Genomic DNA, 15,070 nt, shown 5'->3' with positions numbered 1-15,070 from the left:
CTGTACTGCCTTTAATTGGATGATCAGCTCCTCCCGAGCTCTCTATGCATCCACTAAGACAAATTCACGTCCAACACCTACTCCAAGTGCCTCAAAGCGTATCACCCCTCTCGAAAGGCTTGCTCCATTGATCTTTCGACCTCTGGTACACAAACACTCTATGCCTGCAGCAGCTCTAGGTCTCATCAACTGGTCACACTTTCCATGACAGATAACTGCATCGATTGGGGGTGTAGGGGGCATCGCCCCTAGCTGTCATCGGTAGAAATTGTGTATCAGCCAATAGGTCCCTTCGGAAAAGAAATTGTGTATCAGCCGACAGGTCCCTTCGGAAAGGAAATTGTGTATCAGCCGACGGGTCCCTTCGGGAAGGAAATTGTGTATCAGCCGACGGATCCCTTCGGAAAGGTTTTTATGTAACGACATGTATGTGGCCGACGGACTCCTTCGGGAAAGTTCTTCGAAAAGTATTTATAACCCCTTCGGGAAGCATTGTATTCATCTTATCATATTATCTTACCATCGAAGTATAATGTACTGTGGGCATATGCGAATAATAATAAGAGTTTTGTTGGTTGCTGTTCATGTTTGTATTCTTTGTCTGTGTGCATTTCTTAATTAATCCATACGGTAAACAACAATAGCAATAACAACAATGGTGGCAACAACAACAATGGAGGAATGAGTCGAATTCAGTACGATGCGAATGGTCGGCCAATTGTTCAATGCCGCGCATGCAATCTGTGGGGTCACTTCGCCCGAGAGTGTACAACGGCGAACACACCGAAGTTGTTATGCAGATGGTGTGGACCTGGTGATCATGAAGATGTTAGGTGTCCGAAGTCGGGAGTAAACTTGATCACCGTCGGGATGGACGAAGAAGAGGTTTTGGCCATCACACGGAAGCAAGCGAAAGTGTACCCTGAACCGGCAGAAGAAAAGAAGAGACTGGAGGAAGCATGGGTAGATATCCAGAAAGCAACACAGGCAGAAATGACACACCTGAAGGACACGTCAAGTACTTTTGTACGGAACTGCGCAGAACAGAACATTGTATGGCAAATTTTGCAAGCCGAGATACCTGTCAGGATAAGTGATCTGTTGCTAACTATGCCTCAACTCCGTACGGCCCTCACAAATATAGTTCCGAGCGCTAAGCGACCCGTAGAGCAAGACAACAAGAAACAGGGGGGTACAAGTGCAAAAGATCCGATGTTGTTAGCTCTTTCCTCTGGACGCTATTCGGCGGTTGTTGAAATGGGCATTCTCGGGACTGTGCTAACGGACACGATTGTCGACGGAGGATCCGGTGTCAATGTGCTACCAGAGGATACTTGGAAAAAGTTGGGACGACCGACATTATGGCCCCCTACCTTCCAGCTGTAACAGTCGATCAACACGGAATCAAGCCATTAGGAATACTCACAGCGCAACTAGTGACAATCGAAACACAACCATTCCTGTTGGACTTCGTTGTGATTCCTCTCAGGCGGAGAGGATATGATGCCATTCTGGGCCGAGGGTGGCTGATACAAGCAAAGGCAAAGCACGATTGGAAGAAAAATACTTTATCACTCGAAAGCAAAGGCCGAAAGTATGTCATCGATCTACACACTCAGATGGTTGGAGAAGAAGCTCTGTCTTTAGATTCCGAAGGAGAAGAGGATGAGAGGAGGCAGAGTATGGAACCCGATCGGGAGGGAGTCTTATGATTGGAAGGAGATGACGATCTGGATTTAGTAAATGGTCTTTACCATTGGCAGATAGAGGATTACGAGCTCTTTCCAAGTTGTAATATGTTAAGGATCGACGAAGGTAAGAAAGAAGGAAATAAATGTCCGAAGGAACACAGAGAAGCCGAAGGAGGAAATGAATGTTCGAAGGAACACATAGAAGCCGAAGGAGGAAATGAATGTCCGAAGGAACACAGAGAAGCCAATGGAGGAAATGAATGTCTGAAGGAACATGGAGAAGCCGAAGGAGGAAATGAATGTTCGAAGCAACACAGAAAAGCCGAAGAAGGAAACGCGGGTATGACTGAAGCTGAAGGACAGAACATAAAGTACGAACCCAAAAAAAGGAAAGATTCTACTGTACGACTGCGTCGGAAGAAAGTATTACGTCGAACCACAAGTATAGCAGAAAGGTACCGGCAGCAAGGAAGACTCACGATACGGTCTGCATAGGCAACAAAGAGGAAGGGTTCAATAAAAGTTGTAGCAGTATAGAGTGAAAGTGTTATTGACGGATAGAAGGGGCAGCTGACAGAGTCCATGGTAGCGAGCTTCTGGAACAAACTGAGTGATATGGAGATGACACAGAACAAGCGTAGTAGGTTTCAACTTGGACAGTGGGTGTTGAAGTACGACGACTGGAATGAGATCAAACCAAGCAAGTTCAAAATTAAATGGGTCGGGCCGTACAAGATACGGGAAGTTGGTGATAATGGAGCGATGAAGTTATCGATAGTAGATGAAAATGAAGTGGCCGACGCAGTGAATCGGTCGAAGTTGAATGTCCACCATGGAAGAAGCAACGCACCCCTGTGGACGAACAACTAAGAGAAGACTGTAAGTACTGTATATATGTAAATATTGTACATAATTGTTCCAGAAGTGAGATTTTCCAAAAAAAAAAAAAAAAAAGAAGAAAAAAAAAAGTACCGTACGGATTTTGTTTGTTCATCGTACGATTTTCACTTGGTTTTTGAGTTGTACGGTTTTTAGTTGGGAGTTGCTGTACGGTTTGAAATTAAACTCTGAAGCACCGTACGGATTCTTAACCTGCTCACCGTACGGTTTTTGGAGGTTGTGTACTGAATTTAATGGTTCACGGTACGGATTTTATAATAAGAGAGCAGTGTACGGTTTTTAAATGCTACCGTACGATTTTTTAGTGGGCAGATACTGTATGGATTTTGGAGACAGTTCCCATACGGATATTTTCACAGCTGCCGTACGGATTGTGGAGACAGTGTACAGATTTCTAATGATTTAACAACGTACGGATTCCTAATAAAGATGCAGTGTACGGATTTTAGGCAGGCTATGTACGGGTTTTATGCAGTCACCGTAGGGCCTTTGAGTCCCTGTCACCGTACGGACTTTTCAAATGCAGTGTAGCTGTACGGATTTCCCAGATGCAATTAGATAGGTACTGTACGAATTTTGAATTTCTTTGCAAGGCTATGCGCGAATTTGGGAGCCAATCATTGGATGGATTCCGGGAGCCAGTCACCGTACAGATTTTGGAGGTTGAGTTACCGTACGGATTTTCCCATATATATGTTATTTGTTGTATAGAATTCGAATCTCAGTGTGGATTTTTCAACATGGTCACCGTACAGATTTTCTGAAGTAGCCAATGTATGGATTTTCAGTATAATATGGGGTACGGGTTTTGCATAAATGATAAATATGGCGTACAACTTCTACCTGTTATTGCATTCAGATTTTGAATGGCATTCCAGGTTATTGCATAAGGAATTGGCATAACATGGCAAAGGGTGGCAAGAGGTTTTCTAAAAAAAAAAAAAAAAAAAATCGTCGACAAATCAAGAATGCTCAGAATGAGTATCAGATGATGCCATAGGGAAGGGGAAGCATTAGCGATTGCCAGAAAGAGTGTAGAATCGGCAGAAAATGACAGAAATGGTGTGTTCCATGCAGTTTTGTGTGGGTTTCAGAGTGTTAATTTGGTCTTGGCGGCGAGGGGCGCTGCCCCTCAACCTCGCCCTATACTACGATAAGGAGCGCACCCGAGGCGCTGCCCCAGGACCCCGCGGGGGCGCTGCCCCTCGACCTCGCTGGGGGCGTTGCCCCCTGGACCCCCAGTCGTTGCGTATATCAGTTGTGGGAGTCTGACTAGTTGAGAAGAATTGGAGCTGCTGTAGGCATGGAGTGTCTGTGTATTAGAGGCACTTAGAGTAGGTGTTGGCCGTGAGGCTGTCTTGGTGGATGCGTAGAGAGCTCGGGAGGAGCTGATCATCCAGTTGGAGGCAGTGCAGCGACACTTGATTTAGTGTACTCGGAATTGGAAGGCAGAAAGTGGCAAAGGTGGCTATCAGGGTCAGATGTCAGATTGGCTAAGGTGACAGTGTTGAAGACCAATTAGTCAGTCAATGTATTTTGGTTGTTGATTTGTCTCAGAGATTTTGTAATAGTCGTCAGGAGACAACTATTCTTTTTGGGGGGGATGATGTCGTCAGTAGAAATTGTGTATCAGCCGATGGGTCCCTTCGGAAAGGAATTGTGTATCAGCCGACGGGTCCCTTCGGAAAGGAAATTGTGTATCAGCCGACGGGTCCCTTCGGGAAGGAAATTGTGTATCAGCTGACGGGTCCCTTCGGAAAGGAAATTGTGTATCAGCTGACGGGTCCCTTCGGGAAGGAAATTGTGTATCAGCCGACGGATCCCTCGGAAAGGTTTTTATGTAACGACATGTATGTGGCCGACAGACTCCTTCGGGAAAGTTCTTCGGAAAGTATTTATAACCCCTTTGGGAAGCATTGTATTCATCTTATCATAATATCTTACCATCGAAGTATAATGTACTGTGGGCATATGCGAATAATAATAAGAGTTCTGCTGGTTGTTGTTCATGTTTGTATTCTTTGTCTATGTGCGTTTCTTAATTAATCCATACGGTAAACACTAGCGGGGTCGAGGGGTAGTGCCCCGGCCGCCAAGACCAAATCAGCACTCTCAAAACCACACAAAACTCTATGGAACACACATTTTTGTGATGGAACGATCGGTTCAATCAGACACTGTAAGATATGTGAAACAATTTGGATGGCGAATGGCGTAACCAACACAGATGAATGGGTTTGACAATTTCTAGCAACCCTAAGGGGTGTAGCAGTTGATTGGTTTGCTGACGCCGACCCCCAAAAATTAACTACGTGGCCGGGAGTTAAAAAGGAGTTTATCACCGAATTTTCAATTGCTACGAGACGACAATGAGATCGTAGCAGAAATCTACACCACAAAGCAAGGGAAAAATGAAACAGTCCGTATATATGCCAGAAAACTAAAAGAATTAATAAATAAAATGAAAGTAAGCCGACAGATGGGTTGAAAAAGTGACGGTTCATTGAAGGACTACGTTCGGAGTTAAGGAAGAAAATGAAGATTGTGCCATCATCATCATACATCGAAGCATACAATTGAGCGATGGACTTAGAGAGCGAACAAAAAATGAAAAAGAAGAAACAAAGTAGCTCATCCGACTCAAATGATGCATCTTCGGAAGAAGATAGCTGTGATGACGAAAGGGGCAGCAAGAAGATCCGAGCTCTCTAGAAGGATATGATCAAAATGATGAAGGAATTTAAGAATATGTAGAAAGAGACGAAGGGAAACGAGCTTTGGTGCACAGAATGCAAGATAGAAGGTCACACGAAGGGATTTGTCCGAAGAACCAATTCTGTGAGATTTGCCAAATTATGGGACATTCCACAAAAGAATGCCCCTTCAATATGAAAACAAGAGGACATCAACAAGTGCTCCTAACACAGGCAGCTTCCGCGTCAGGAGGGAACGGAAAAACAAACAATGATGGTGCCACTCCAGGTGGGTACAAAAATAATAGCAGAGGGCAAAACAACAATACCAATAACAATTACCGACAACATCAACCTGTCGGCTACTCAATATTTACTGATGACACTTCGCACCAAATGAAGGCCAAAATTAATAATGTATTGACATCAATATTACTAGTAGACACATATTTCTCCCACAAGGATTAAATGTTGCTGCACAGAGGAGTACAATACTGATATAGCTAGTGCCAATATTGCCCCCAAACACTATCACCGGAGTATAAAACATCTACTAAAGATTATTTTAATCTTTATACCTTTGAATCCCCTTTCACTCCTCTCTGCCGCGTATATAAATGAAATGAATCAATAATAATCTGAAACACAATATATTTATTTCTTAAGCCATGCCATGAAGGAGACGGGCCTGCATAATTAGATATGCTCAGTGCACCGAAACCATACATCTTGTCTATTGATGATTTGGAAAATTTAATCGCGGCAATGAGAAATTATGTCGAAGAACTATGGTTATAATGGAATACTTATAATTCCCACGGTATTAAAATAGCTTCATTTACATAAATGTTTCTTCTCGATGATTTAATTACCTCCAATATTTATTTGATGTTATAAACTTCACAGTTGCTTACGATACCAAATAAGGGACAGGTTTATCACATAACGGGCTCACAATGCCAACTATTACAATTTACAACCTCACGATAAGTAGGAGATTTGTGCTTCACACAAAGACCTTTTCTCTCTCTGTATGTCTGCAACTATGTTCTGATGATACCTCTGATTACACCCAATAGGACGACAGGTGCGATGCTCTGATACCATTTGTAATGTCCCCTGCAAGAACGTTAAATTATTTATTATAGATTTTGCCAGTCCGATTTTTACAGACTAAAGATTTTTATTATATCTGGATGATGATTTCTCGAAGATCTTTTATTCTATATATATACTCTTTTATTCTAAGAGCTGTAACTTTACATAAATAATAATCATATTATATTTGATAATATAATTATATATTAATAACATATATTATATTAGTAATATAGATTATATCAAATATATTAATATCAATGTTACTACTCATAATATATTTAATTTATATATCTAAGTTATTATTCTAATTATTATATAATATTTAATTCTCAGATTTCATATTAATGTATTATGTAATGAATATAGTAAATGTTAACATAGTAATATTTCATTTATTTATTATTTAATTATATGGATTCTATTTTTACAGGGATATCACATAACTAGTGACATGGAGATTCTCCTTCTCGGCTGGCTTCTTAGAGGAACTATGGTTTGCTAGGCCATGGAAATTTGAGGGAATAACATGTTTGTGATGTCCTTGATGTTTAGGATTCTATACGTGCTACATGGATGCAATCAATGAGTTTTTCTACTTTGTCCATTAGCTTTGAGAAATCTTGCCAAATTGCATTGTGATGGGGATAGACCATTGCAATAATTAATCTTCAATTAGGAATCTGTGGTAAGTGCTAGTCATTTGCTTGCATTGACTATATTCTTGTGCCTTGTATACACTATATTTGCTAGTCATTTGCTTGCATTGACTATAACATGTTTGTGATGTCCTTGATGTTTAGGATTCTATATGTGCTACATGGATGCAATCAATGAGTTTTTCTACTTTGTCCATTAGCTTTGAGAAATCTTGCCAAATTGCATTGTGATGGGGATAGACCATTGCAATAATTAATCTTCAATTAGGAATCTGTGGTAAGTGCTAGTCATTTGCTTGCATTGACTATATTCTTGTGCCTTGTATACACTAGTTGTTCCTACTGATTGAATAATTCAATGAAGTGTTTGGATAATAAACAATGTTAGTGAAAGGCTCATCAAATGTTATCGTTTAGAGGAGGTTGTAATGAGGTTATTGTAGGTGAACTTGCGACAAATCATTGTTGGTTTAGGCTCTTGAATCATGTAGGGGAGTAGACGAGGACACAGATTCTCTTGTTTCTTGGCCCTCGCATTCGATAACGTGTGGATAGTTGAGCCTTTTCATGGCATGATGCATGGTGCAGCAAGTCCTTCATTGTTAGCCTAAGGTGATGAAAGATAGTGGTCAAGTTCCTGTCCTTCAGTGGGGCAAGCCTTAGGGCTTGATTTTATTGTGATGGGTGCATCTTGGTGATGTTTGTTGTTGGGTGCTCTTACCTTTTTGTTATTGAATGAGACCAAGTCTTTGCCCCATTAAAGTTGCATCTCTTGGTTGTTGGGATAATTAGGAAATTATCTAATTAATCATTTAAATAGGTCCTTTATTACTTTATTCACTTGGCTAAGCTTAGGTGTTTTTTTCTTCTACTAGATCAGGCTAATAATAGCTCATGTTGTCTCATTTATTTTGATTATGACAATTGGCGCTACCTGATTTAGTATTCCTTTGGGGTTTGCATCTAGGTTTTCGTTCATCCTTTTCTGTAGGATTCATTCATTCATTTGTTAAATCTTTTTCTCTTTTATGCATCAAAACAATTCTTAGGTTGTTGAGCAAATCTGTCTTGCTTGATCTCCATTTGTGATAGGTGTTTTTCTTGTAGATGCTTCATGGGCTTGTGTGGTTAAACAAGTAATTCCAATGTGGCATCAAAGCTCTTGATTTTATAAGTTCCTATTCAAATTCTAGAGGCTGTAGTATTAAGAGAGTTTTGGTATACATTGGATTCAAATGGTCTCGCTATTGTGTTCAGAGCATCCCAAAACATTTTGATCAGTTTTTTGTTTTGATAAAATCTAAGGAGCTAAAGTTTTGGGTGATATGTTCTATTGGAATGAAAATCGAGGCAAAGTCCAGGCATTGGCAAGACATCTAGGCACTTTCGGGTGAATTAGACTTCACCCTCACACTTAGAGCGGTAAAGAATCCTAGAAATGGCTTGTTCAAATGCAAAAATTCGTGATTCAAGATTTTTTGGTGAGATGTTTTATGGTTTCTTTTTGAGTTTAAAAATCCATACAACAGATCCATGTGGTTGTATGTCTTTGAAGGCAATCATATTCTCCATTATTGCGTAGGGGTCTTGTTTGCACATGTAGGCAATTTTTTTTTAATCTGTAGGGTTAATTTTTTTAAACCTTTTAAGACTTTTGAAGGAAAACACTTTAATCACATGTGCCTCCATGCGTATAGTTTCTTGCACATGTACAAGTAGGCGTGATATCAACAAACCAAGAATCTCCAAGACTACTCTGAATATTCTGCCTATTTTTTGCAAACAGATTTTTTGGCATAATTGTTTAGGTCATGGGTTGATTTTTAGGTATTAGGGAATATTTGGTTAACACTAACATGATGTCATGCTAACATCAGCAATACGACTTTTTTGCAAGCCTCTCTTCAAGCCCTTTTTGCATTCAACTTTCCTTCAATTTGGTCGTAACTTGATCATATAAGGTTGATATTGTGCAAACAAGGTCTTGCTTGACCTCTATTGTGATGCGTGTTTTGCTTGCAGATGATTCATGGGTTTGCGTGTTTAAACAAGTAACGTGGCATCAAAACTCTTGAATTACTAAGTTGCTATCCAAATTCTAGAGGGTCCAATATGAAGAGAATTTTATTCCACTTTGGTCTCAATGGGTGTTGATAACATGTTCAGAGCACCCTATAACCTATGAATTAGTTCTCGTTTTGTCAAAATCCGAGTAGTTTAAATTTTGGGTGATTTAATCTAATTGAATGAAAATTGAGGTAAGGTCTAGGCATTGGCAAGACATCTAGGCACTTTGGGGCGAATTAGGCCTTGCCCTGACACTTAGATCGGTAAAGAATCCTAGAAATGCCTATTCAAATGTAAGATTTCGTGACTAGAAAACTTTGGTGAGATGTAATGTCCCCATTTTTAGCAGGTTCTTGTAGTTGGCTTGGTCTGTTCACCATCACAACCCTCGTGAGCTGACAGTGGGATTTGAGGGTTTGAGTTGTGGGGTTATAGGTGTAATAACCCCAATAGGTTATAACTTCTTCAAACACCAAAAATTTTTATACTTCAGTTGTTTGACATTTCGTCAAACACTTTACAAGCAAGGGTCATCTGACTGATATAACTTTTCAGATTGCTGCAATGATTCTTGTTTGGATTTGCCTCAAAGAGAATGCTTACAAAAGACTCCAAATTGTCTAAACAATGATGCAACTAATTTTGGCAATAGTGAATGCATATATGAGTTCTAATCATGAAAATGATCACTTACAGCCAACAGGTATTTTAACAAACAGTTGGTATGCAAGCTAACTGGCTGATAAAAAATGATATATTAACGCTCAAAGACAACTATTAATGACCAGCAATTGTATCTCCTTGATTGAGAATGAGTATCCAAAACAATATTCATACTAAGTTAGCCAAGACTCTTGGCATTTACAAAGATATCAAAATATGATGATTGCTGGTAAAATAATATGCACCTACAGCTGCCACTGAAAACTAATGCAATACTAAATATCTAACTTCAATACTCCCCTACAGTAGTACGCTAATCACATGTATGATTAAATACAACTAAAGCCATGGATTGCTGATACCATTGTGAGAAATGTAAAAATGAATGATGTATCTATTAATGAATGATAGGTCTGATACAAAATGACAGTTACAATATCACTCTATAGTGAAAGGCAACTATGAAAATACATATCAGACCTGGCATATGAAGTCGCCTTAGAGAATAGATGTATTGCAATACCACTGAACAGAAAATAACCTCCTCAAGTGCCCAAGTCGTGCCTCTCTAGCTGCTGCCCCTGATTGTAGATGGCTGTAATAATTTTCTTTGCTTTTTCGAATTTGCTTTTTCAGATTGCTTTTTTCAGATTGCTTTTTCGGATTGCTTTTTTCAGATTGTTTTTTCGGACTGCTTTTTTCGGATTGCTTTTTCGGCCTGCTTTTTCGAACTGCTTTTTCGGCCTGCTTTTTTGGACTGCTTTTTGTACTCAAATATTTTTTTTTTTCAATGTAACACAAATAGAAGACTGAAGTATCTTCCTCCTAGCTGCAATAATTCAAGTGATATTTCACACCCTCAAAATTGCGTACCAATTGAGAGTTTTCGTTCTCAATGGCCAGTTGTGACTATTGCAGAAACCATAGGCTCCACAATGCACATCAACAAACATCAATATCAACAACAATAGATCTGGATGATTAGAATGAAGCTCGGGGTGCCTATTTATTCTTTTCTCTCCACTTTCTCCAGAAACTTCTAGAACATTATTTTATTTTATCTATTAAGTGACTTTATAAAATATTTTATAATTCAAGTCACTTTATTAAATTAATTAAATATAAAGTTACCTTTTAATATTTATTTATTTGATAACTTTATAAATAATTAACTTAATACCACTTATTTATTTAATTAAAATAATTAATTAGTCATCCTCATAAAATATTCATTATTTTGGACAACCTAATTAATTAAATCAAATTGCCTCCAAAATGGGGACATGATAGTCCGCCCTTCCTGAAATTGCTTGTCCCCAAGCAATGGTTGAACAATAAACCAATCAATCTGCCTGGATCCCAAATGTAGTCATGAACTATACTACTATCAATTAACATAGGCTCCTGCAATATCCTTTGCAATATAACCAAGAGGAATTGTTACTCAAACTGACAATTACAGCTCAACCAAACTCCTAAATCACAATTGCCACAGTAAAAAACCCTCGAGACACAAACTCTTAGAACATCAGAACCCAAGTAAAGTGGACAAATCAAGCTGCCAACACAATAAATACCATCAACGCATCCCACTGGCCTATACGGAACGTGCAATCCAACTCTGCAACAATGGTGGATGCTCTCGAATGAAACTGTACTAAGTATGGAGAATCCACACACTGTACAACTCCTGCAGTCAACACAACTCGGCAGATCACCGGCCACTATCTCATAACCATAACTCCCATGCACTGCTAATGGTGAAAAGACATCACAAGATAAACAGCAAGAAATGGAACCCAAACCAAATTTTCCTGCTATCAACTCCTCAACACAAGGATCAAATACTAACTGATGTATATACCCTGCAGTATAATGTTGATAAAAAGAACCAACCTCAGTCAACAACTCACCATGAACAAGTGATACAACCCACTGTGACTGATCACCAGCTAAGTCAGGAGATGTCATAGCCAAAGGAGTAGAATCAATAACAACAACCGCTGAAGCATCACTCCCAAACTCCTGCTCTAAGTCGTGTATTATCAAGCTGTCAACCGTAGAACCTATCGCCATGTCATGCTCATCACAACTCTCATCCCGAGGTGTCAAACCATCCCATAACTGATGACAAGCACTAGGAATCAAAGTACATCTCTGTATCATCATCTCATCAACATGGTCATCAAAGGTAAATTGATGAGCATACCTCACAATGTAATGCCAATAGAATGCGCCAATCTCAGTCAGTGGCTCAAACTGCAATCCAGATGAAACTAACTGCAATCGATCACTAACCAAGTTGGAACTGACTACTACCTCCGAAGACATCGCCAAGGGAGTAGTATTACTAGCAGGAACCATGCCAACTGTCGGCTCACCAACATCACACATGATCTTTGATACATCTCTAGTCTTTGTGCCATCAGTACTAGAGGCCACCACCATATCAGGCATACCACAACAATCTGCTGCAACACCCAACTCAACTGAGCCCGATATGCCAATGTTAGTATCAAGGATGGATGCATCCCCATCTCCACTGTCTCTGACAATCTCGACCATAGACATCCTCGGATCACCAGACACCACAGCTTGTGACTGTACAGAATCTGGTAAAGACTGCTGTCGCTCTAACTCCACGGTCACCTTAGCCAAATGAAATTGTGACTCCTCGAAAGCCAACTATGTACTCTCAAGAATCTCAGAAGTCACCTCGAGTTGCTGAGTAAGCTCACTCACCTCATCTTCCTTGGCCAATAATGCATCGTATGCTGTACTCCCCCACTCCATAAGATAATCTCTGTCGGCTACCAACTGCATATAATTCTGTCTCAAAATCCGAATAGCCTCCCATAAAGAGTGGATCTCTATCAAGGAAAGATAACTGCCTCCTTGCTCATCGCTAGTAGGAGAACCCCATCCATAAACTGCTAACAACTGATGAGCAGCATCGAAATGCTGGCAAGCGATAGCAATGTCTCGCTCACTAACTCTCAACTGACTAGACACATGACGGCACTGGCTAGACTGTCTCCTATAAACCTCCTCTGACGCACTGTCTAAAGGAGTATCCTCAAAGTTATTGGTCTCTAGAGTATTACTAACCATATCCTGTGAATCAACTCCAAAGCTCATGTCAACATACGGAGTATCAAAATTTGTAGCACTGCTGTCCAACTCCTCTGTACCAAAAGGAACTGCCAAGGAAACTAAGTCTTCAAAACTGCCCACTGCATCCTCCTGGATATCATCAATGCCAATATGATCCTGGGACTCATCTGTACACACTGCAAAATATGAAAGATTATCAACACATTCCAGCAATAATGGTCGACTGGATATATGAACAATGCCCAACACCGGTGAATAAAAACTAATACCAACATCAGACAAGTTGCTGGCACAAGGAAAGACAACACCGTGCAATCTGCTAATTAAATCCATGATAGCATCCAAACAATCACCGCTACCAAAAAGTGATAATGATCTCCAGTCAATTGAATCCCAAACGCCAATATAACAATCTCGAGTCCATATCCGTAAACTAGAATCAGCTGGTAACTCAAGCAAACTCCTCACCAGAGTAATATGACTAGTACCAACTAACTCCACATACCTGTCTGATATTGTCCCTGTATCTTGGATGTGAATGCAAGATGAACTCACAACACTATCAATGACCACATATGATCCGCCTACTGCAGAAAGCTGAGTATTAGGAGTGCAAGATGAAACTAAACTCAACTCCGTGCCATGCTTATCCCCATGTCTCTCCCAGTCCTGTAATGCTAATGGAGTATTCCCCAAAGAAGCTCGAGTGTCCTCAAGCTCGTGAGAAAGCCTGTCAACTTCCTCCTCCTTCCTCCTCAAGGCATCTGAATAGTCTTCGACAAGGCTAAGAAGATGGTCACGATCTGATAGAAGATGTAAATAAATCAACTTCATCGTTCCCATTTCTTCCCTAATCACCTGTAAGTCAACACAAGCAGACTTTGCCTGAACTCCCTTGTGTCTATCTTGTAACTGAATTATCCGAATGTGATCCTCTATCATATCCCGCATCTTGTCATGATGAGGTAATGAAGTCACAATACTGTCTTCGCTCACCTTCAGCTGGCTGGATAAATTATGTGAAGTACTACCAGCCTCAACCTCATTTGACGAAGCATCTATCTGTGCCTAGTACTCTCTCTCAGCAAAGTCATGAATGCTCAATGTCTGCTCGTCTCTACCAGGTATCTCACCATCATGCACAACATCCTCATAATCATCATCTGAACCCACTATGTTGTAGTCACTGCCTGTTGGAACTAAACCATCCCGAGTACCTGTGACATCACCCTCTGACGACCTGTATACAATTGTCTCAACTTGAGTATCAAGTTGATCGTTACTATCAATCTGCGTAATATCCATTCCCACTACCTCCTGAAGTATTGTGTGCCCAACATCTTCCTCCAAGCTAGTCTGATTTTTGTCCTCCCTAGATTCGGCTATATGTTGGTCACCAACTGCTGCAAACTCCTTGTAGAGGTTTCTAGATACCTCACTTGTAGAGACCTCTTGTTCCTCTTTCTCTTTGTTCTGTGACGTAGTCCTCTTAAACATGGAAACCATCAATTCATTCATCCTTTTCTGACTTTCATCCAACCTTTTCAAATTTTGTTTAAGCTTCTTCATATCCTTGTCCCACTGCTTCTGGGTACTTGAAGTAAACATGATTAACTAACTGATTCAATGTCCAATCTACCCAACAGGATGGCAGGTCAATAGCTCTGATACCACTGTAATAACCCCAATAGGTTATAACTTCTTCAAACACCAAAAATCTTTTTACTTTAGTTGTTTGACATTTCGTCAAACACTTTACAAGCAAGGGTCATCTGACTGATATAACTTTTCAGATTGCTGCAGTGATTCTTGTTTGGATTTGCCTCAAAGAGAATGCTTACAAAAGACTCCAAATTGTCTAAACAATGATGCAACTAATTTTGGCAATAGTGAATGCATATATGAGTTCTAATCATGAAAATGATCACTTATAGCCAATGGGTATTTTAACAAACAGTTGGTATGCAAGCTAACTGGCTGATAAAAAATGATATATTAACGCTCAAAGACAACTATTAATGACCAGCAATTGTATCTCCTTGATTGAGAATGAGTATCCAAAACAATATTCATACTAAGTTAGCCAAGACTCTTGGCATTTACAAAGATATCAAAATATGATGATTGTTGGTAAAATAATATGCACTTACAGCTGCCACTGAAAACTAATGCAATACTAAATATC

General features: G+C 40.0%; 1 protein-coding gene across 2 annotated transcripts in view; it reads left to right on the top strand.

The window, feature by feature from the left end:
* Positions 1-15,070, top strand: part of LOC149580455 (protein REGULATOR OF FATTY ACID COMPOSITION 3, chloroplastic-like) — a 134,127-nt gene that overhangs the window by 53,863 nt on the left and 65,194 nt on the right. The gene's annotated exons all lie outside the window — the stretch shown is intronic.

The sequence above is a fragment of the Cupressus sempervirens genome, chromosome 1, assembly GCF_028749045.1.
Source record: "Cupressus sempervirens isolate cs-2001-9-10 chromosome 1, ASM2874904v1, whole genome shotgun sequence".
NCBI lineage: Eukaryota > Viridiplantae > Streptophyta > Pinopsida > Cupressales > Cupressaceae > Cupressus > Cupressus sempervirens.
The sequence above is the reverse complement of the archived record's forward strand: the minus strand, read 5'-3'. Positions and strand labels throughout refer to the sequence as shown.